General features: G+C 35.7%; 1 protein-coding gene across 7 annotated transcripts in view; it reads left to right on the top strand.

Moving 5' to 3' along the window:
- CLOCK (clock circadian regulator) overlaps positions 1-23,967 on the top strand; it is a 157,924-nt gene that overhangs the window by 13,533 nt on the left and 120,424 nt on the right. For 3 of the 7 annotated variants that reach the window (XM_057502235.1, XM_036895296.2, XM_057502234.1), the window contains one exon: positions 14,519-14,603. The exons of 2 other annotated variants lie outside the window; for them this stretch is intronic. The gene's annotated coding sequence lies outside the window, so the exon portion shown is untranslated. Of the gene's footprint in view, positions 1-13,515; positions 14,604-23,967 lie in introns of those variants that run through there. 2 more of the 7 variants (XR_008997738.1, XM_036895298.2) reach the window with 2 other exon arrangements.

The following is a 23,967-nucleotide window of genomic DNA, read 5'->3' as shown; positions in this document are numbered from 1 at the left end:
CATCTACAAACAGTAACAGTTTGACTTCTTCCTTACCCTTCTGGATGCCTTTTATTTCTGTGTGTTGTCTGATTGCCAAGGCTAGGACCTCCAGAACTATGTTGAATTAAAGCAGGGAGAGTGGGCATCCCTGTCTTGTTCCCAATCTTAAAGGAAAAACTTTCAGCTTCTCACTGTTAAGTATGATGTTGGCTGTGGGTTTGTCATATATGGTCTTTATTATGTTGAGGTACTTGCCCTTCATACCCATTTTGTTGAGGGTTTTTATCATGAATGGATTTTGAATTTTGTCGAATGCTTTTTCAGAATCTATGGAAATGATCATGTGTTTTTTGTCCTTCTTTTTGTTGATGTGGTGGATGATGTTGATGAATTTTCAAGTGTTGTACCATCCTTGCATTCCTGGGATGAATCCCAATTGATCATGGTGTATGATCTTCGTGATGTGTTTTTGAATTTGGTTTGCTAATGTTTTGTTGAGTATTTTTGCATCTGTATTCATCAGGGATATTGGTCTTTAATTTTCTTTTTTTGTGGTCTTTTTGCCTGGTTTTGGAATTAGAGTGATGCTGCCTTCACAGAATAAGTTTGGAAGTATTCCCTGTTCTTTTATTTTTTAGAAAGCTTTAAGGAGAATGAGTATTATGTATTCTCTAAATGTCTGATAAAGTTCACTGGTGAATCCATCTGGCCTGGGGGTTTTGTTCTTGGGTAGTTTTTTTTATTACCAATTCAGTTTCGTTGCTGGTAATTGGTCTGTTTAGATTTTCTGTTTCTTCCTTGGTCAGTTTTGGAAGGTTGTATTTTTCTAGAAAGTTGTCCATTTCTTGTATGTCATCCAGTTTGTTAGCATATAGATTTTCATAGTAACAATTCTTTGTATTTCTGTGGTGTCCGTCATGATTTTTCCTTTCTCATTTCTGATTCTTTTTATGTGTGTAGGTTCTCTTTTTTTCTTGGTAAGTCTGGCTAGGGGTTTATCTATTTTGTTTATTTTCTCAAAGAACCAGCTGTTGCTTTCATTGAGTCTTTCTATTGTTTTATTCTTCTCAATTTTATTTATTTCTTCTCTTCTCTTTATTATGTCCCCCCTTCTGCTGACTTTGGGCCTCATTTGTTCTTCTTTTTCCATTTTCAGTAATTGTGAATTTAGACTATTCATTTAAAATTGTTTTACCTTCTTTTAATAGGCCTGGATTGCTGTATACTTTTCTCTTAGAACTGCCTTCGCTGCATCCCACAGAAGTTGGGGTGTTGGGCTGTTGTTCTCATTTTTCTTCATTTTTACTTGGTCTCTGTTTTATTTTTGTCATTAATGAATTGATTATTTAGGAGCATGTTGTTAAGCCTTCATGTATTTGTGAGCCTTTTTGTTTTCTTTGTACAATTTATTTCTAGTTTTATACCTTTGTGATCTGAGAAGTTGGTTGGTACAATTTCAATCTTTTTGAATTTACTGAGGCTCTTTTTGTGTCCTAGTGTGTAGTCTATGCTGGAAAATGTTCCATTTGCACGTGAAAAGAATGTGTATCCTGCATCTTTTGGGTGTAAAGTTCTGTAGATGTCTGTTAGGTCCTTCTGTTCTGGTGTGTCGTTCAGTGCCTCTGTCTCCTTACTTATTTTCTGTCTGTTTGGTCTCTCCTTTGGAGTGAATGGAGTGTTAAACTCTCCTAGAATGAATGCATTACATTCTATTTCCCCTTTTAATTCTGTTAGTGTTTGTTTCACATATGTAGGTGCTCCTGTGTTGGGCGCCTAGATATTTATAATGGTTATATCCTCTTGTTGAACTGACCCCTCTTTCATTATGTAATATCCTTCTTTGTCTCTTGTTACTTTCTTTGTTTTGAAGTCTTATTTATCTGATACAAGCACTACAACTCCTGCTTTTTTCTCCCTATTAGTTGCATGGAGTATCTTTTTCCATCCCTTCACTTTTAGTCTGTGTATGTCTTTAGGTTTAAAGTGAGTCTCTTGTAGGCAGCATATAGATGGGTCTTAGTTTTTTATCCATTCAGTGACTCTGTGTCTTTTGATTGGAGCATTCAGACCATTTACATTTAGGGTGATTTGGTAGGTATGTACTTATTGCCATTGCAGGCTTTAGATTCGTGGTTACCAAAGGTTCAAGAGTAACTTCCTTACTATCCAAGAGTCTGACTTAACTCACTTTGTATGCTATTACACAATCTAAAGGTTCTTTTTTTTCCCTCCTTTTCTTTACGTATTAGGAATCATATTCTGTACTCTTTGTCTATCCCTTTGTATTACTTCTGGTAACAGCTGTTTAACCGTAGGAACACTTCCATGTAGCAATCCCTCCAAAATACACTGTAGAGACGCTTTGTGGGAGGAAAATTCTCTCAGCTTTTGCTTATCTGGAAATTGTTTAATCCCTCCTTCAAATTTCAATGGTAATCTTGCCAGATAAAGTAATCTTGGTTCCAGGCCCTTCTGCTTCATTGCATTAAATACATCATGCCACTCCCTTCTGGCCTGTGTGGTTTCTGCTGAGAAGTCTGATGATAGCCTGATGGGTTTCCCTTTGTATGTGATCTTATTTCTCTCTCTGGCTGCTTTTAATAGTCTGTCCCTATCCTTGATCTTTGCCATTTTAATTATTATATGTCTTGGTGTTGTCCTCCTTGGGTGATCTGTGCACCTCCATGGCCTGAGATCTGTGCATGTCCATGGCCTGAGAGACTGTCTCCTTCCCCAGATTGGGGAACTTTTCAGCAATTACCTCCTTAATGACACTTTCTATCCCTTTTTATCCTTCTTCTGGTACCCCTATAATGCAAATATTGTTCCGTTTGGATTGGTCACACAGTTCTCTCAATATTCTTTCATTCTTAGAGATTCTTTTTTTTCTCTGTGCCTCAGCTTCTTTGTATTCCTGTTTTCTAATTTCTATTCCATTTATAGTCTCTTCTACTACATCTAATCTGCTTTTAAATCCCTCCATTTGTATGTTTCATTTCAGATATGGAATTTCTTAATGATTGAATCTGTCTTAAGTTCATTCCTGAGTTCTTGAATATTTTTCTCTACTTCTATAAGCATCTTTATGATTTTTATTTTGAACTCTCTTTCAGGAAGATTGGTGAGTTCAGTTTCATTTGGCCCTTTTTTCTGGGGTTTGTGAGATTTTGGTCTGAACCATGTTCTTTTGACATTTCATATTTCTGTGTGGTGCCCACTAGTGCCCAGAAGCTCCAGTGTCTGGAGCTGCTCAGCCCCTAGAGTGGGGTTGGGGGTCATAGGGGAGCGGAGCTGGTGCCTTAGGGGAGGAACGATCTGTTTCCTGATTCCCGTCTGCCATGCCTGTATCCTGTATCAGAGCCAGTAGGCCAAGCACACAGGTATAAGCCTCTGTGCTTTGTGTCTCTAGCTGTTGTAGGCAGGGCCTACCTCTGACTGGCCTGATGCCTGCACAGTGACTGCTGGTTTGCGAGCCAGTGCTGTCAGGCCAGTAGGAAGGTGCAGCAGGCTATGAATCATGGTGGGGACCTCATAGCTGAGTAGCCAGCTAGGGGAATGGAGCGCCTGAAGCTCTTCAAAGTTCCCAATCTGCTGGGCAGAGCACACCCAGACAACCTTGTACCCCTGTTCCTTCTCCTGCGCAGCAAGCTCTGTGGAAACCCCGCCCCTTTAGCAGCCCCCTCACTGCTAGGAAGCCTCTCAGACCGTCTGCCTTTCCCTTGACCCAGAGCGGCCAGGTGTGGATCCCATCCTCCACAAACGGCTGAAATCTGGCTCTCAGGCACTCCGCCTGTCCCATCTCCCCATCCTCCAGAGCACCACACAGTGTAGGTTTCTACTCACAAAGCGGATCTCCAGGGCTAGGTGTTCAGCAGTCTCACGCTTCCACCCTCTCCCTGCTCCATTTCTCTTCCTCCCGCCGGTGAGCTGGGGTGGGGGAGGGCCTGGGCCCCACCAGATCAAGGCTTTTGTATGTTACCTGTTTCGTGAGGTTTGCTCTGTTTGTGTGGTCTGTATGTAGTCTGGTGCCACCTTCTTTCCTGTTGTTGTTTTAGGATTAGTTGTATTAACTATATTTTTGCACTATCTGTGGTTTTGGGAGGAGTTTTCTACCTCCCCTCTCACGCCGCCATCTTGAATGTACCCCTAATTTATTTTTATATGATCACAAAGTTTTGGTCTTCAAATACTTTTGTCAATATTTTTAAATTATTTGAGACATGTTTCACGAAATTTTTCTGCCTTTGAATGTAATTTAAATCATTTTCATGACTAAAGATCTTTATCATTATTCTTAAAAATCAACTACAAATGCTTCCTTGAAGCTATAGGAGATTGGGTACTTGTTTACTGACTTCAAGACACACTGTAGGAGAAGACAAGTAGTGATTCTGGCATCTTACTACACTGATGGGCAGTGACTTCAGTGAAGTAAGGGGGGGCTTGATAATATGGGTGATTGTAGTAACCACAGTGTTTTTCATATGAAACCTTCATAAGAGTGTATATCAATGATACATTAATAAAAAGACATACTGTAGAACTTTGCTTTTCAATAAATCCTTGATATTTTCTTGTTTGCCTATGTCCTAAAACATGAATTCGTTTTTTAAAAAATCATGTAGTAATGTTCTGTACATTTGTTTACCAGTTAACCTAGTTTGTACTTCATTATGATAACCAGCACTGAAATAATTACTATAATATTACAGTTTACAGTATGCAGCAAGAGTCCAGTGAAGCCCTATTGGAGCAAAACCCAACCTGAAACTAGTGCTTATGCTATTCTTTCAGCGATCATCAAACTTTATATGATTAGAGGAGGGTATCTCTTTGGCTAAAGGCTCCTTCTGCCCCTTGATACCTTTTGTTGAAAACCCTGAGGTTTTGAAATTCTCTAAAGATGTTACTAGTGAGTACTTTCTGTAGATATTATAAGAATAAAAATGAAACTTGTGTTTTTTCCATATAGCAGTAGTACACACAGCAGTAAAACTTCTTTCGGGTTCCCAGACCTGATTCCAACGCATGTGTATGGAGGTCTTACCATGCCTAACACCAAGCAATTCTTGAATACCAACAAAGTGTCTGAGAACTCAACTCAGTTCTGATGCTATCTGTCCAGAGATAGCACCAGATTCTCCAGGTTAAGGGCTCTGTCTACAAGACTGCCTTTCACCCCTGACTCTAGGTGCCAGTTAGAAGCCCCAGCCAGTTACCTGAGCTTCTGACCAACTGGCTACAGATTGGAGGTTCCAACAGCCAGCCCCTTAGGTTTGATTAATTTGCTAGAGTGCTTCACAGTCTCAGGAAAACACTTAAGTTTACCAGTTTGCTGAAGGATACCATAAAGGATACAAGTTAAGTCAGATGAAGAGATACATAGGGAAAGTTCCCAAATAAAGGAGCTTCTCTTCTAGTGGAGTGTGGGGCCTGGTTCAGTGGCACATGAAAGCTCTCTCATTCTTTAAGTGTGGAAGCTCTTGCCAACAAAGAAGTAGGATCCAAGAGAGAGATGCTTCTCTCATGGGTTTTTGTGAGGGATTCATTGCATAGTCAGGACCGACTAAATCACTGGCCAGGCTGATTCCACCTCCAGCCCCTGCCCTTGAGTGGAGTCTGAAAGTCTAAGACACCCATTCCACCTTTAAGCCTCTGAAGTGTTTTTAGGAACTGTGAATGAAGACCACATGTACCTGGGAAATGTGTATTTGGTCATCTGATTGTCCAAATGTGTATTTCTTATAACTCATTATGCTGCAACTATTAGTTTCTAACATAAGACATAAGTTTGTAATGGTAGGTACTTTGTTTTGTTCAGTGATATAGTACTTGGCCATAGTACATATTCAATAATTAGTTTTGAACATAAGTAAATGCATAAACTACTGAGGTGTCCATATTTATAATAGTAAATCCAGCTCCAGCGGATCAAAGAAGATCCTTTGATTCCAGGCATGTTTCTTAGCTCTGGATTCTGAAAGGATCCCTGTGAACTCAGGCCCCAGATCATCCTAGTGCCAGCCAGATCCTAATGGGCTTCTGATGGGCTCCTGATGGGCTTCTATGAACCTAGGCTCCCTATTCATCTCAGGGCTGGCTAGCTCCCATGGCTCTCTGCAGCTCCCATAGCTCCAGGCTCCTGGCACGTCCCAGCACTGACTGTCTCCTGCAGCTCCTGTGGATGGTTTCTGTGGCTCCCAGTCAGCACCCGTGAACCAGGCTCTCAGTAGGGCCCATTGCCAGGCTGGCTGACCACTGTCCCAGGTGTCTACCCCACCCCAGCTCCAGGCTGGCCCCGGTGGATGTAGACTGCAGACCAGCTCCATGAATCCCGGCTCCAAGCCAGCACCCATGGTCTCTCAGCCTCAAGGCCTTGCTCCTGTGGACCCAAGCTCCTGGCATATCTTATTAACACCAGACCCTAGATTATAGGCTGACACCTGTGGCCACAGGCTTTGGGCTATCCCTAGCACCATGCTGGCCACTGCAAAATCAAGCCCCTGGCGCATCCCAGTGTTAGGTCAGCCCCACAGGCACAAATGCTGGTCTCACCCAATTAGTCCCTAGCACTTGTTTGGTCCATGTAGACCTTAGATTGATGCAGGCCCATAGTGCAGACTCAAGTGCTAGGCCTGCTCCAGTGAACTCAGTTCCAAGTCTGCTCCCATAGGCCCAGGCACTGAGATGATCCCAAGCACTTGAGCACCAGTCCTGCCTACCTGCTGACCCAGGCACTATTCCTGCTCAGCCAGTGGCTCTAGCAGGATGCTCACCTGTAGATAGCACCTAGTGGCCCACCTAGAATCTCTAGAGGATTGGTGAAGGGCTTTGCCTGATGAAGTCTGTCATAAAGACTAAAAGAGGTATCTATTTCCTGTAATGTGAAGATACCAATGCCAGGTCAGAAGAATCATGAGTAATCAAGGAAATAAGACACCACCAAAGGAAACGTATAAAACTCCAATCACTGACCCTAAAGAAAAAGATCTGTGAAATGTTTGGCAAAGAATTCAGTAAAATCCTCTTAAAGAAATTCAGGGAACTATAAAAAAAAAAAAACCTACAGAGAACTAAAAGAAATTAGGAAAACAGTGCACAAAGTGAGAAGGTCAGCAGAGAAACAGAAGCCATTAAAAAAAAAATACAGAAACCCTAGATTTGAAGAATACAGTGACTGAACTGAAGATTTTAATAGAGAGTTTTAACATCACCCTTGATCTGATCAAGCAGAAGAAAGAATTAGAAAAAGAAGGCATGATAGTGATGTCATTTAATCAGAGGGGAAAAAAATGAAAGAGAATGAAAAAGAGTAAAGAAAGCCTTTGTGAATAATGGGATACCATTAAGAGAAACAACCTGTGCATTACTGAAGTCTCAGGAGAGAAGAGAGGGAGAAGGGAGCATACTGAATTCAGCATCACATGAGAAAGGATTACACTGATCTAGGGGAATTTATCCTTGGGGTGCTAGGATTGTTCAACATAAACAAGTCAATAAATGTGATACACTATACTAATAGAATGAACGATAAAAATCACATAACTTTTTTATTGAAAAGACGCAGAAGAAGCACTTGTTAAACATCCTCTCATGATAAATACTCTCAGCAAATTGCATTTAGAAGGTATATACTTCCATTGTGGAGAAGTAGGTTGCTTTAAGCCTGGCTTGTGATCCTTTGTTCTGGCAGTCTTAGAAAACTAATGTAAATTCCTATTAAAAAAATGCTGAGAAATAACAATAATTTAAAAACAAATTGGCACAGACACTAAGTAAAATTTCTGCCAGACAAAATGAGCAGAAATGTAAAATGCAAAAGGCAGATGACTCAAAATAACATTTTAGGAAATGGAAGTAAACCAGACAAAATATGCTTTGTCCTCAGTAAATACGAAAAGTATGACAACAAAGAAATAGCAAGGAATATGAAAAATAAATAACATATGAAGAAATAAAAACAAACATCAATTTACAAGGTAGGAAGGCTTTTTGGTTTTTGTTGTTAATTTTCTAGTTTTATTGCACCATGATTTCTTTATATTGGCATTGTCAAAAGAACTTCCTGTGATGATGGAAGTTCTCCCTAACTATGCTGAACAGCAGTAGCCAGTAGCCTGAGGAACCAATTCATGAATATAGAGTACCATTCCATTTATTTATATCTTTGATATCTTTTAGCTGTGTTTTGTAGTTTTTTGCCACTTTGGTTAGTTTTTTAAATTTGTTTTGATGTTATTGGAAATACAGTTTTCTTAATTTCCTTTTGAGTTGTTTATTGTTAGTGTATAGAAACAAAACTGATATTTGTGTGTTGATTTTGTATTATGCAACTTTGCTGAAATCACTAGTTTAAACAGTCTGTGGGGGTGGGGTGGGGGTGTAGAATCACTAGGGCCTTCTGCATGTATGGTCATGTCATATGTGAAGACAGGTAACTTTTTACTTCTTTCCCTATTCAGATTCCTTTTATTTCTTTTTCTTGTCTAATAATTGCTCTAGCTATGACTTCAATAGTATGTTGACTAGAAGTGATTAGAGTAGGCATCCTTGCCTTGTTCCTAATCTTAGAGGAAAAGCTTTTAGTTTTTCACTGTTGAATACATTGTTAGCTGCAGACATTTCAAAAATGGCCTTTATTATGTTGAGGTAGTTTCTTTCTGTTCCTAGTTTGCTGAGTGTATTTTTTGGGAAAGGGTTTTAATTTTGTCAGATGCTTTTTCTGCATCAATTGAGATGATGATGTGTTTTTTTCCCCATCATTCTGTTAATGTGTGTGTTGTACTGATAAATTTTCATAATTGAGTTCCAAGTATAAATACCACTTAATCATGGTATGTAATCTTTTTAATGTGCTGTTGAATTTGGTTTGTTAATATTTTGTTGAAGATTTTTGCATCAGTATTCATCAGAGATACTGGTCTGTGGTTTCTTGGTTGTCTCTTTTTTTGATTTAGTTACTGGTAATTCTGGCCTCATAGAATGTGTTTGGAAATGTTCCCTCCTCTTTAATTTTTTAGAAGAGTTGAGGAGGATTGGTGTTGGTTCTTCTTTAAATGTTAGGAGAATTTCCCTGTGAAGCCATCTGGTCCCAGACTTTTCTTTGTTGGGATCTGCTTTTATTTCTTGCTCAATTAAATTCAAATTATGTCCCTTGACTCCCTGCTAAGAAAGATGAAGACTTAGCTTATACTATCCTTAATCTCTTCTCTACATACCAAAGTTTAAAATTTATGTTACTATATTTATTTCTATTTAGTTCTTTTATTAGTACCTTTGCAGTTTTATTACACTATGATTTCAGTATGTAAAATATTTGCAGTAAATAAAATATTTAAACTTAAACATTATGTTTTAAATACCTAATATTGAAAGATAAGGATACTAGGACCTTTATCCATTTTTCCATCTTATCTCTACTTCATCACTTCCATTCCTGCCTTTTCTTTTGTATTTGACCAGGTTGGTAACATAACATTTACATTCTGCTCTGTAATGAGAATTAAGACCTTCATGTTTGTCAGTAGGTTGATTCTAAAAGCTGAACACAGTGAACTGCTGTTAATCAATGAGCTAGGGTTACTTTTTCTTCTCAGTGTGTCAAAGGTCATGATGCTAGTAGAACTAAAAAAATAAAATAATCTGATATCAAGGTGAAATTGCTTATCTTGTAGTTAAAAAGTTTTTCAAAATGGTGCCACTCATTTCTTTATATTCTTTATAAAGTTAGCTTTATATTGTTTATCTTCTCCTGCTACAGTCTATAATTGCTCTTTTTTCCTTGATAGAGAAGAACGTACCTTCATCATATCCACAAATGTTTTCTATTGGAATCATAATATTTGTTGTTTATTAATGGAATCTCTCATTTTCCTGAAGATAGGGAAAAAAATTCACTGTTGCATCATGTTTTCAGTTTTTATTTTTAATTGTTGTGTATTGCCCATTATTTTGTCATATTTCAAGAAATTATAAAAGAACTCTGGAGACATCATCTTTGTAGGCTGCTTTTAGTTTTCATTGAACATAGTTGAGAATTCAGAAATCCCCATTTCTGTCCATAATGGCAAAGAAAAGAAAAATGATAGTGGTAGATGTTTCACATCTCTTTGACAAATCAACATGTGAATGCAAAGAAAAGTAGCAGCACTCGAGGTCCAAACCGGTATTGCCTAATAGAAATATAATGGGAACCACAAATGTAAGCCACATATATAATTTTAAATTTACCTAAAAAGTAAGCAAAGTGTCATTGAAGAAAACAATAAATATTTGAAATTCCTTTTAGGAATTAACACTCTGTGGTACAAACTTTGCCAGATCTCTTCTGTCACTTGTTTACCATTGGTTAGATGAGTTCTCTCCCTTCATCTTCTCCCCATCCCAGCATCTACCCCAAATAGGCTATATTTTCTCTTGGGTCTGTGTAGCTTGGTAACATACTGACTGCCTTGTGTTTGCTCTGTATCCTATGTGCCTTGCTTCCCTTTTCACTTCCTGAAAATGAACAAAGTGTCAGCTTCTCTGTGTGCTTCAGGCTGTCTTTTTGAACTGAAAGCAATGGCTTTCCAACCTTCTTTGACCTCATACTGTAGTAAGAAGTATATTTTATGTTCTGACCCAGTACACACATACATACTCTTAAATATGTACCTGAAACAACAGTTTCAGGAAATATTCTTATGATTACTAGGTTCCTATACTCTCACTTTTATTTCCCTATCCTGTTTCACTCTTAAAATTTTGGTTATAACTCATGATATTGCTAGACCTAATGGGTAAGACGTTTGTAATTTTGTTAGGATATTGACATGTTATTCTCCATAAATTTGTACCAGTTTTCCCCCCCTCCAGCAATGTGTGAGAGTAATGTCAATGTTGATATTCTAAGTGCTTTGAAAATTCTATTCCTAGAGTAGTGACTCATCAGTATCCTTAAACTTGAGAAATACCTGTTCTGCCTCAGGATAAAAGTATCTTGTGCTTTAACTTAACTCCTTTTTCATAGTAGTAGGAGATTGAGAAAAAGAGACTTTGGGTTAGTTAGGCCATTTTTTTGAGATTCCATCTTGATTTATCAATAATGTTTTGATTTTATCTCTTTGAACGGCATTTTTGTGCATGTTCTAGGCATTGTATTATTTGTAAATAATTTATTACAATCTACTGGTTAAGTCTTTTTACTCCCCCACCCCCATTTGTAATATAATTGTCTATTTTCTCAATATACCTTGAGAATCATATCATACAGCTTAAGAGGAGAAGGCAAGTCTATTGTATTTACCTGTGTTCTATTCTTTCCATTTTTTCTTTGTGATTTTCCTGTATTCCTTCTTTTATCATTTCCTTTCTGTTTGAAGAACTTCCTTTAACTATTCTTTTAAGGTCAGTCTACTGGCAACAAATTTTCTTAGTTTTCCTTCGTTTGCAGATGTTTCAATTTCCTTTTCTTTCTGGAAGGATATTTTGCCTGGATATAGGATTCTGGGTTGGGAGTTCTTTACTTCTATCACTTGAAAAATGCTTCTGGACATCAAATATATGAATGTAAATTGAAATTTAAAAGGTCTGTCTGTTAACTGTTACTATAGTGCTCTAAGTGTTAAAGAAAAAATTTCTCATTAATTATAATTACTATGAGTACAATGTAAATATATTACTGATTTTGTTTATTAAATAATTACTAAACATAATTACATATCTTCAGAGAGGACTGCTCATCTCGTGGAATTTATTATTTATGGATGAATATCACTTACATTAGAATGAGAAACTAATAGTAAAAAGAAAAGATAGTGGGTTGTTAGTAAGTGTGAGAGTTACAAAAGATATACTGATAACTTCTGTTAAGTATATCATTTATAGTAGGCTACACAGTATAATCCTGCTAAATTAGTCTGTATCTAATAATGAAAAACTGAGTAGGGAACTGAGTGATACATGATAGCATGAAGACTTGTCCAGATTAAAAAGAAAAAAAGATTTACTATGTCCAGTATCCTTTTAACAAAAGTTAATAAAAGTATTTTGACAAAAGTTAATAAATATCCAAGAAAATATAAAACACTAACTTTAGCATATGTAATTTTTACTTGAAGATATGACATTGATTTGACAGAGGTAAGGGTTCTTATTATCTCCTTGAAATCATGCAAAATATCTTCAAGTCACGTACAAGACACAGGTGGTTGATAGAATATACTAATTTCTTATTTCTCTGAGAATGATGAAAGTACAGATCTTGAATTCTAATTCAATATGCTTTCTAAATAATTCTTAATAAATTATGTAAGGAGTCTGGCCATAAGCTTTTTACCTGGATGAACTAAGTTGTAGCTGTCTTCAATATTTGTCATCACTGTTTTCATTGGATTCTTTCTCAGGTGAGCTTCTTAATCATAAGTTTTTATTGTTGCCACATCCTGAAGTTTTAGCAGCCCATTGGGGCCAAAATAGGGTTTTAATGTCCTGTATTATCCTTAATAGAAATGTATGGAACAGGGAAAGACAAGGTCACCTTAGATACATGATGCCTTCATATATTTCAAGTTATTCCTTTGTTTGGTATTCTGGATGTCTCTAACTCAGAAAAATGTAGTGTAATATTAAAGGTGTGAGATACCATTCTCTTGTGAACGAGGAGAAGAAGAATTATAAAGTAGAGTGTAGGAAAGGAGAAACCAGCATGATGCTCTGACTTTGATATTAATTCTAGTAAATGCTTGGTAATGATGGACATTTAGAATCTTGGAAAATGATTGCCTCAAAACCATCTGGTCGCCAGTGTGAAGATTGTTGGATTAAGGTTTTATCCTTCCTCACTAGATTGTAGTCTTGAGTGTTCTGCTAGGTAATAATCATCTTCCATTTATTTTCATAGCTGCTTTAAATCCATGTGCAGTGATTCTGCTACTTGTCTCTGCTCTTTTTGAGCAAGGATTCTTTTCCTTCTCCCACAGTGTACTCCTCACTGGAACAGTTTTTATTCTTCCTCTTCTTCCTCCTTTAACGTGTATATTTTTTATGCACAATCCACTCCCCTCAGGTTTTGATTTTCTTTTATTGCATCAGATTTTGTGTGTGTGGCTGTTGGTTTTTCATTAATTCAAAACACCTAGGATATGTTGCAAAAATAGTGCCAAGTGGTATCAATCTTCATTGTATTTTGATGATTAAAACACCATGAATGCCAGAATTTGGTGTGTTTTTCTCACCATATGATATGTAGAATGTTTTATAATGACTGAATCAGTGGGCAAGAAACAGGAGTTTCCTAACTCTTTACTTAATAGAACTATTGGTTAAGAATGAAATAACCAAATTAATATTACAAATATATATTTATAACATTATGAATATATATTTATGACATTATAATGTTATAAATAACCAAAATTTAAAAAATCCTTTATTTTTGCTAATCGACATTTAAAATAGTACTTTTCTAGTAGGGTAATTAAAATGCTTTTAATATTGTAGTAAGACATGTTAACATTTCTGGTCATTTTTATTAATAAAAATAACTATGATTAGAGCATTTCATAAAATCATACTGGAAATTTAGGGTAATAAATGTACTTCCTAGGGATGTTGTAAGGATTGAATTAGTTAATACATGAAAAGCACTTAGAACAGGGCTTCACACATAAATAAGTGCTTGGTAACTATTAATTAGTAACTAAGAATGGTGCTGGGATTGACTTTTTCCCCATCATTCTGCAGGAGAGTCCCTCATGGTTGATCAGTTTATCTATCTGTAGGGGAGACTGGCTATTGCCCTGGAGCAGTCTTCCCTCAGGCCCTTGCAAAATCTCCCTGAAAGGATCATCCTCCACAGGGTCTTTCCCTCAGCCCTCTTCTCAAGGCTGTAAGACCCTTGAGGCTACGGAGCTAGGAAGAGCTTCAGAACGGTTAGTATATTGCAGTCAAGTGATAAGGGTTTAAAATGTGTACTCTGCCTTTTTAGCCCTGTGTGACTCAGGGCAAATTGCTTCACCTCTTTCCTCCAATGCCCATCTCACCTCAGGGAATGATCTTCTTAGCCTTTTTTTACTCTTAGCAGCCACACTGGACTTCGTTTCCATACAAATGCCATATGCTTTCCTACATCTGGCCCTTTGAACATGCTGTGTTTCCTTTGGATGAAACAGTCTTTTTCTCCCCTACCCGCTTGCTTTATTTGGCCAAATACTATTCATGCTTACATTATTAAATAAGCCTTCTTTAGGAGGCCTTTCCTAACCAATTCCCACCAGACAGGTTTGTATCTCTGCCATACTTTTTTGCTTCATACCATCATGATCTTTAAATATTTTATCCCATGTGAAGTTGCCCTACCTACTGAGCTTCCAGAAGAGTTGATGGGATCTGACTTATTCATTGCTGCATCCCCAATTCCTGGCACATAGAAGGCCGCAATTAATGCCTTATGCATGGTTGGGAAAAAAGTAGTGGAGTTGTTACTTAGAATTTGGTTAGCATTATTTCCACAACTGCCTTCTTTTACAGAATTTTTATTTTATTTTTTCCTGTAAAGCTGCCGAAACTTAGAAGCTGATTCTGTCACAGTAAGATGCCTTTGGAAAATTCTACATTCCTGTTAGATGAATCTTTAAAAATTGGTGAGTTTCACTAGATATCTTCAGTTTTCATTTTGAGCTCAGAGGTATGCTGTCTTTCTTTCTTTCTTTTTTTTGCACAATTATTGGCTACAGTGAGAGTGAGGTTTACAATCTTCAGGCAAAGAACATAGGATACAATATTGGAAAAACTACTTAGGGAGTGATCTGCTACCTTCTTTGATGTAGCTTTTATTTATATTTAGAATTTTTATTCTTAGAAGGAGTGAAAAGTTATTCATTGGTAAGGTAATTCATATCTAGATGTAAAGTGTTTACTTTTCAGCAGTTCCTGAAATTTTTTGAAGTTCCTGTTCAAAAGTAAGAATTACAACTTCCTTACTTTTCTGAGATAAAGGAAGGTGATTTGGAGATTATTGAAAAGTAAAATAAGAATTATTTCCTGTCAGATCTTAAGTTTAGAGATAAAGAATTAGTTGATTAAGGTAAAGAAGGGCCAGTCATCTATTTCAGCTCCAGCTTACAAAGCAAACAAAGCAAGTCTCTCCATAAGGGGCCTACACTCTAACAAATCCAACGTGCTGCGTGTTTTCATGTGACCTCTGAGCTAAGAATGTTGTTCACATATTTAAATGATATGTTTTAAAAAATGGTTAAAAGTAACTCAAAAGATCAAGAGAATACTATTGTGACATGTAGAAACCACATAAAATTCAAATTTCAGTGTTTATGGATAAAACTTTATTGGAATACTACCACTTAGTTTTTACATATTATGTATGGCTGTTTGCACTCTACAGTGGCACAGTTAAGTAGTTGCATCAGAGACCTAAGGGCCCAGAAAGCCAAAAGTATTTACTAGTTGACCCTTTACAGAGTAAATTAGCTGACCTGTGCTCTGCATGGTTGGAAAAGTATTTATAAATCGAGTGTTAAGGTTTAAGAGATGAATAGGGAGAAATTTGAGGGGGGTACGAGTCTGTACCAACTCTTAGTGACTCATTTATACTTTTTTCTGTGTTGGAAAGTGTACCCATATTCTAATTAGACTGACCTGTGTTGCCATTTTAAAATGGAAAATAAATCAAGAGAAATCAATTCTCCTATTACATTTCCTGTAAAATGAATGGGTATAGAAATATATAGGAAGAAAATTAATATAGTACTCTGTTTTTACCAGGTTTTAATGTTACCACATTTTAAGCACTTAAAAGATTATATATATTTTTCATATAATTTTTTTCTAATGTACAGAGATTACCTGTAATTTTTATTTTTTAGTGAAAGTACTAATATGTTATTTGGAAACTACTTGGTGACTAGACTAACTCAGTGAAACAGAATATTATGGGGGCAAAGGTACATTGTCCCTTTTAGAGTCAATGCATGGGCTTGGAGGATATTCTTAAAGAGCTTTTCTGCAGTCTGACCAAAGCAGAATAACTCTTAAATTGGGATATGAAAGAGCACCATTTTAATATCTGCCTTTCTTGTCCCACTGAAACACCTAATAGTTTTGTGACTTTGGACACATTTACCACTCTAAACACTAGTTGCTTCATTTTCAAAATAGGGAAAAATAATACCTTTCCTGTCTGTAAGTAGGGGTCTTGGGTTTACTAAATTATAAGTTCCCTTAGTGTAGGTAATATGCCTATTTTTTGAACAGTGGATCCTCCCATAGCTATCATAAGCCTGACAATAGTTGGGCACATAGTGTTTGTTGAGTGAAACAACAAGATCTCTTCTAGCTCCAGTAACTATTATATCTATGCATGATCACAGTAATTCCAGTTTTTCTTAAAGGTTTGCTTATAAAGATTGGATGTTTTTTGTTAATTGTAGAAGAGAATTTTGATAAAAGCAATAATTTTCACTGGATCCATTCTTTATATAACTATCCAACTGTTGGCCACATTAATATGACTAAGTTGATTATTTATCTTTTAAATCTTAAATGACAAAATAACCACTAATCCGAGGGTTACCAATCTCAAATAAACCTAGAAACCTCTTCACTAAAAAGCTTGAAAATGTTTAAATTTTAAAGCTACTCTTGGATAGGGAGATTTATATATTCTCATCTAAGTCTTCTGAAACTTTTCCCAGCTCTTCCATTGAACCTCTTTTTCAGTGAAACTTCCCTATAATGTTTGCTCAAGAGCCCAACTTTAAGATCTTATCTCGCAGAATACCTTGTAAAAGTAAGATAGTGTAAATGTTATTTAGCTGAGGAAAGTTATTCCAGATTAAAGTAGTCTAGGGAAATATAATAGCAAAATGTAATACATCACTCTGGACTGGATCCTGTACTGGAACAGGAAGAAAGTTCTTAAACGATTTCATTTGCTTAGTTGAAAAAAAAAAGGAAAATAGACATTAAATTAAAATATTGTGTAATTGTTAAATTTCCTGAAGTTAGCAACTATGCAATAGTTATTTAAGAGAATGTTTTTGTTCTTAAGTGGTACACATTCAAGTATTTAGGGGTAAAAGGTTATCATATATACAACTTACTCTCAAATGGTTCAAAGAATGCTTACCTATATGTGATAAAGCATATGATGCAAATGTTAGTAATTGGTAAATCTGGATAAAGGTACATAGGAGTTCTTTGAACTATTCTTACTTTTCTGGAAGTTTCAAATTATTTCCAAGTAAAAAATTTAAAGACTGTCTTTAGCAGTGACCAAAAAACTTGGAAATTATGATCAAATACTGTTCCTTTAAAATTGTTACTTAAAAAATTAAAAAAAAATTTTTTGGTCTCCACTAAAAATACACTTATAATTCCTGATGAACATAGATGCAAAAATACTCAACAAAATATTAGCAAACCAAGTTCAAAAATACATCAAAAAGATCATCTATCATGATCAAGTGGGATTTATTCCAGGGATGCAACGATGGTACAATATTAAAAAATCCATCAACATCATCCACCACATCAACAAAAAGAAGGACAAAACCACATGATCATCTCAATAGATGCCGAAAAAGCATTTGACAAAATTCAACATCTATTCATGATAAAACTCTCAACAGAATGGGTATAGAGGGCAAGTACCTCAACATAATAAAGGCCGTATGTGACAGACCCACAGCCAACATCATACTTACAGTGAAAAGCTGAAAGCTTTTCCTCTGTAGATCAGGAACAAGACAAGGATGCCTAGTCTCTGCACTTTTATTCAACATAATACTGGAGGTCCTAGCCATGGCAGTCAGACAATACAAAGAAGTAAAAGGCATCCACATTGGTAAGGAAGAAGTTATACTGTCACTGTTTGCAGATGACATGATATTGTACATAACATAAACCCTAAAAAATCCACCCCAAAAGTACTAGAACTAATAACTGAGTTCAGCATAGTTGGAGCATACAAAATACACAGAAATCTGTGCCATTCCTATATACTAACAATGAACTAGCAGAAAGAGAAAACAAAAAAACAACCATTTACAATTGCATCAAAAAGAATAAAATACCTAGGAATAAACCTAACCAAGGAGGTGAAAGACCTATACCCTGAAAACTACAGAATACTCATGAGAGAAATTAAAGAAGACATGAATAAATGGAAATACATCCCCTGCTCATGGATAGGAAGAATTAATATTGTCAAAATAGACATCCTGCCTAAAGCAGTCAACAGATTCAATGCCATCCCTATCAAAATATCAATGGCATTCTTCAATGAACTAGAGCAAATTGTTCTAAAATTCATATGGAACCACAAAAGACCCCAAATAGCCAAAGCAATCCTGAGAAGGAAGAATAAAGCTGGGGGGATTATGCTCCCCAACTTCAAGCTCTACTACAAAGCCACAGTAATCAAAACAATTTGGTACTGGCACAAGAACAGAACCAAAGATCAATGGAACAGAATAGAGAGCCCAGATATAAACCCAAGCGGCTATGATCAATTAATATACGATAAAGGAACCATGGATATACAATGGGTAAATGATAGCCTCTTCAACAACTGGTTTTGGCAAAACTGGACAGCTACACGTAAGAGAATGAAACTGGATTATTGTCTAACTCTGTATAGAAAGTAAACTAGGAATTTATCAAAGACCCGAATGTAAGTCATGAAACCATAAAACTCTTAGAAGAAAACATAGGCAAAAATCCCTTGAATATAAACATGAACAATTTTTTCCTGAATACATCTCCTTGAGCAAGGGAAACAAAAGCAAAAATGAACAAGTGTGACTACATCAAACTAAAAAGCTCCTGTACAGCAAAGGACACCATCAGTAGAACAAAAAGGCATCCTACAGTATGGGAGAACATATTTGTAAGTGACATATCCGACAAGGGTTAATATCCAAAATATATAAGAAACTCACACACCTCCACATTAAATAGGAAATAACCTGATTAAAGAATGGGCAGAGGATATGTACAGACACTTCTCCAAAGAAGAAATTCAGATGGCAACAGGCACATGAAAGATGCTCCACATTGCTAATTATCAGGGAAATGCAATTAAAACCACAACGAGATACCACCTCACACCAGTTAGGATGGCCAACATCAAAAAGACAAGAAACAACAAATGCTGGTGAGGATGTGGAGAATGGGGAACCCTCTTCCACTGCTGGTGAGAATGTAAATTAGTTCACCCACTGTGGAAAGCAATATGGAGATTCCTCAGAAAACTAAAGATAGAAATACGATTTGACCTAGGAATTCCACTCCTAGGAATTTTCCAAAGAAAACGTGAACCCAGATTCAAAAAGACATATGCACCCCTATGTTTATCGCAGCACTATTTACAATAGCCAAGATATGGAAGCAACTTAAGTGTCCATCAGTAGGTGAATGGATAAAGAAGATGTGGTACATCTTCTGTAAAGAAACTGAAAATTCTTTCTGTAAAGAAACTGAATTGAGATACAAATAATGGAATATTATTCGGCCATAAGAAGAAAACAAATCCTACCATTTGCAACAACGTGGATGGAGCTAGAGAGTATTATGTTCAGTGAAATAAGCCAGGTAGAGAAAGACAAGTACCAAATGATTTCCCTCATTTGTGGAGTAAAACAATGAAGCTAAACTGAAGAAACAAAACAACAGCAGGCTCACAGACTCCAAGAAGGGACTCGTGGTTACCAAAGGGTAGGGGGTGGGGAGGGAGGGAGAAGGAGGTTAAGGTGCATTATGATTAGCACACATAATGTAGGGACATCACCGGGAAGGCAGTATAGCACAGAAGACAAGAAGTGCCTCTATAGCATCTTACTATGCTGATGGACAGTAACTGCAATGGGGTGTGTGGTGGGGCACTTGATAATATGATTGAATGTAGTAACCACAATGTTGCTCATGTGAAACCTTCATAAGAGTTTATATCAATGATAACTTAATAAAAAAATACACTGATAGTCCTCGTATTTTTTTCAAAGGGCTTTCACATGTATCTGCTTACATGGTGGTACTGTTACTGAACAGCATTTTGTTGGTAGTTCGTGATTAACTGTGTGGTTAATCATTGCAGATGCTTTTTTCTTATGGTTCTTTACTGGATTTAGTAAGTTTATGACTTACAAATATTTTATAGAATTAATTTTGTAGTAATGCAGAAATAAAATGAAATAGAACTTTGCAAATGTAAAAACTATGCAAAGGGAAGTTCTTCACATTAACAGTATTCTTACTGATTTTCTCATCAGTTATTCTGTTAATCATAAGATCATAATTAAATGTTGACTAGTATACTTTAGAACTTAAGGGAAAAACCTTGGGTGTAGTTTATAAAATTTTCATCTATCCTGTACTTTAATGTTCACTTCAGCTTTTTTCATTAGAAATCTATTAAGTGTTCCCTTAGCTCCATAAATAGGGGTCTGGCTTTATTATCTTAAGTTTATTATATTTTGAAATTCAAGAATAAGGATCTATTATAGTATTTCTCAAAATGTTATTAATAATTGCAGACTTTTTTTCAGCCTCTATTTTGTGCCAGGTATTATAGTCTAAGCACTTTGTATTTTATTATTTATTTCATTTTCATGACAACTGTATTCTCATACCTTGCCTTGATTTCCTGGTTTCAGTTCTGGCTAAAACTGAGCTTAGATGCTAAGCCTCCGAAGCCTCATTGTTTTGTTAGTTTTTGCCACATACAGAGTGTGGAAAGCAGTGATCTTGAACTTAACATAGAAGAATTGATCAGCTATAGTTACAGTAAGAAAAAAATGCTATCTTAGAATTTTTTAGTTTGAAAATATGGGATAGGTCTATCTTCAAGCTAGAGTTTCTGTTGCCCTCATAGTGTGGGTAAGGTCCACTTTATCAAGACGATTTTTGAGTCATTGTACTGAAAAAGGAAGTAAATAAGACTTTTAGTACTCAAGTAAAAGGTAGACTGATACACAAACATCGTTCTACTAGACTTCAATTTCACCAGCAAGTAAAATAACTAAAAAAATTTAAAAATCAAGGGATTGATATAGTATTGTTAAATGTTTTAAAACACTTTTATATGCTTACCTTCTTATTATAAAGTGCATGAATCCTAAGTGTCATTTTAATGAAATGTTATGAGATCAACATTTACTAAGATTGAGATATAAGACATTTTCATCAACCTAGGAATCTCCTTTATGCCCTTGGCAGTCATCACATAACCCAAAGGTAACTGTTATTCTGATTTCTTTCACTATTCACTATTAGTCTATTTTTGAGCTTCTCTTTATCATTTTTTTTTTGATGGACATCTTGTTTATGCAAGTCACCCATATTGATTCATATAGCAGTAGCTCATCCTTTTTCGTTGCTTTGTAATACTTCATTGTATGTATATACCAGAATTTATCCATTATACTCTTGAGCATTTGGATAACTTTCAGTTTTTGGCTATGAGGAACAATACTGTTGTGAACAATTTCAAACATTTTTTTTGTGCACATATGTACACATTTCTTTTGATTAAATAGCCAAGAGTAAAATTGCTAGATCAGGATATTTGGTTGTTTAGTTTTAATAGATGGTCCTAGAACTGGTTAAATCAATATACATTCTCACCAACAGTACAAGAGTTCTCATTTTCCTAAATCTTCACCATTTGAAATTATTAGTTTTTTAATATTAACTTTTTCCTTTAAATGTAAAACTAATTATAATTGTAATTTATAATTTCTTGATAACTGAACAGGTTTAACACATGTTTATATGCCTGTTGACCATTTGGATTTCCTCTTTTGAGAAATGCTTGTTCATGTCATTTTTTCTTGGGTTGCCTGTCTTATAGATTTGTATCTATAGAATTGATAAAGAATTCTTTATCAGTTTCCAGGATAAGTTTTTTGTTGGATTAAGTATTGAAGATATCCCTTCTACTTGTTCATTCTGTTAACATTTTGTCTTGAGATAATTTCTTGACTTATAAAAAAGAATGGAGTGTATTAAAATATATTCTTTTATGGTTAGTGCTTTCTGTGTTTCAAGAAATCTTTGCTTATCCCCAAACCAAGAAGGTATTCTTCAATGCTTTCTTCTATAAACTAATTGTTTTAACTTTTACATTTAGATTTTGCCTGGTATATTGTAGGATTCATGTTTCATTTTATTTTTTCATAGGGAAACCCATTTGGTCATGTATTATTTCTCAAAAAGACTAATCCTTTCCCTACTGTAATGCAGCAGTGCCTTTCTGGTAATTTAGGTGACTGTTTATTTGTGGGTCTCTTTTTTGTTCCATTGGCCTCTTTTAATTATTGTAGTTTTAAATCCTTCAAGTTTGTTCTTCACAATTGTCCTGATTGCTCTTGGTTTTAAAATTCAATACTAATTTTATATTCAGTCTGTCAGTTTCATCCCTAAATAAATAAATAATACTAAACTTGCTTAATGTTAAAAACAGAATTTATTTCTTTATTAATATTATTATTGACTAGCTTAATACTGAATCTGTAGATTAATTTGGATATATGGGACATCTTTCAATATTGGGGTTTTCAATATATTAACCAAGGTATATGTTTAGGCCTTTTAAAATTTCTCACAGAAATGTTTTGTTATGCTGTGTATAGAGGTCTTACACATCTTTTGTTATCTTTTTAAGGTATGATAGTAATATTGTGGTTATATCTTGTAATAGTCCTTGTACAAATTCATACTGGAGTATTTACTGATGAAATGATACAGTTTTGGGGATTTGTTTCTAATAATGCAAAGGTAAGATGGGAAGGAATGGGGAAGGGACAGAATAGATGAAACAAAATTATCCATGATTTCATAATTGTTGAAAGTGGGTGATGGTTATATAGGTTAATAGTTATGCTGTTTTTTACTTTTGTGTATATTTGAAATCATCCATAAAAATAGGTTTAAAAAATGTAACAACTGCAGTAGTTTGAAGCACAAATATTTAAGAATCCAAAAGTTCATAATAATACTTAAAAAAACAAACAAAACCCTTATAGGCACCAATTCACTACTCTGAAAGTCATTGATAAATAAAAGAATCAACAATTTAATCTCTTTTTTCTGCAGATGATAGTCCAGGATAACAAAATAGTTAAGAGGGAAAGTTTACCTTTATAGAAGAATCACAGCTAATATACTAAGAAATGCTAGGAGAATGATAGGATTAGAAACTTACCACAGTGCGACCTCTAAAGAAACTGAATTGAGATACGATTGGTCAATGACTACTAAAGCCATTAGGTGAAAGTCTATTGGGAAATGGATATAATACAATGGGTAGGCCAAAATGGAGTAAGCCTATCTCTCTGACTAGAACTAAAAACTCTTAATAGAATATAAAAAGCAACTACCTGAAGACTAGGAAAATTAATAATAGGCAGATTGAAAAGGGGTGTCATAACTTGGCAGAATAACGTTATGTAATGGTGAGTTTACCTTTGTTTTTCTTTCCATGACCCAGCTTTAACCAAATAGTGGGCTGAATTGTGGAAGTACACAGTGGGTGTAAGCAGTTAGCAAAAACTCCAAGAGAAACCTCTGTTTGTAGCCAGAGGACAAGAAAAAAATACTCCCCCTTTTTTATTTTTCTCTCCCAAGTGTGCTTTACGACTCTTTCCAACTGTAAAGTTACATTGCCATGGTGGTGTAAGCACTTAGAACTCTGAGGGAAAACCATTTCTCTGGCTAGAGAAATTGGGAAAGAGGTCCCTGGAAGCTGAGACATGCTGAGGCAAATCTCAGAGAGAACTGATGTGAGAGTGATTCTCTAGTTGTGAATATGAAGTACAAAGGTACCACTTCACTCATGAGCTACACATGCATGGACAAACCCAGAGAAACATAAAAAGACTTAGAGAATTAATCTGTGATATAAACCACTGTTCAAATCTCAGTCTTGTCTCTGAGTGATGCGTGCAGATTATAAACCCAAATAACATAGTATAGCCTTTGAAACTGAACACT

This window comes from Manis pentadactyla, chromosome 5, assembly GCF_030020395.1.
Source record: "Manis pentadactyla isolate mManPen7 chromosome 5, mManPen7.hap1, whole genome shotgun sequence".
Lineage (NCBI taxonomy): Eukaryota > Metazoa > Chordata > Mammalia > Pholidota > Manidae > Manis > Manis pentadactyla.
The sequence above is the reverse complement of the archived record's forward strand: the minus strand, read 5'-3'. Positions and strand labels throughout refer to the sequence as shown.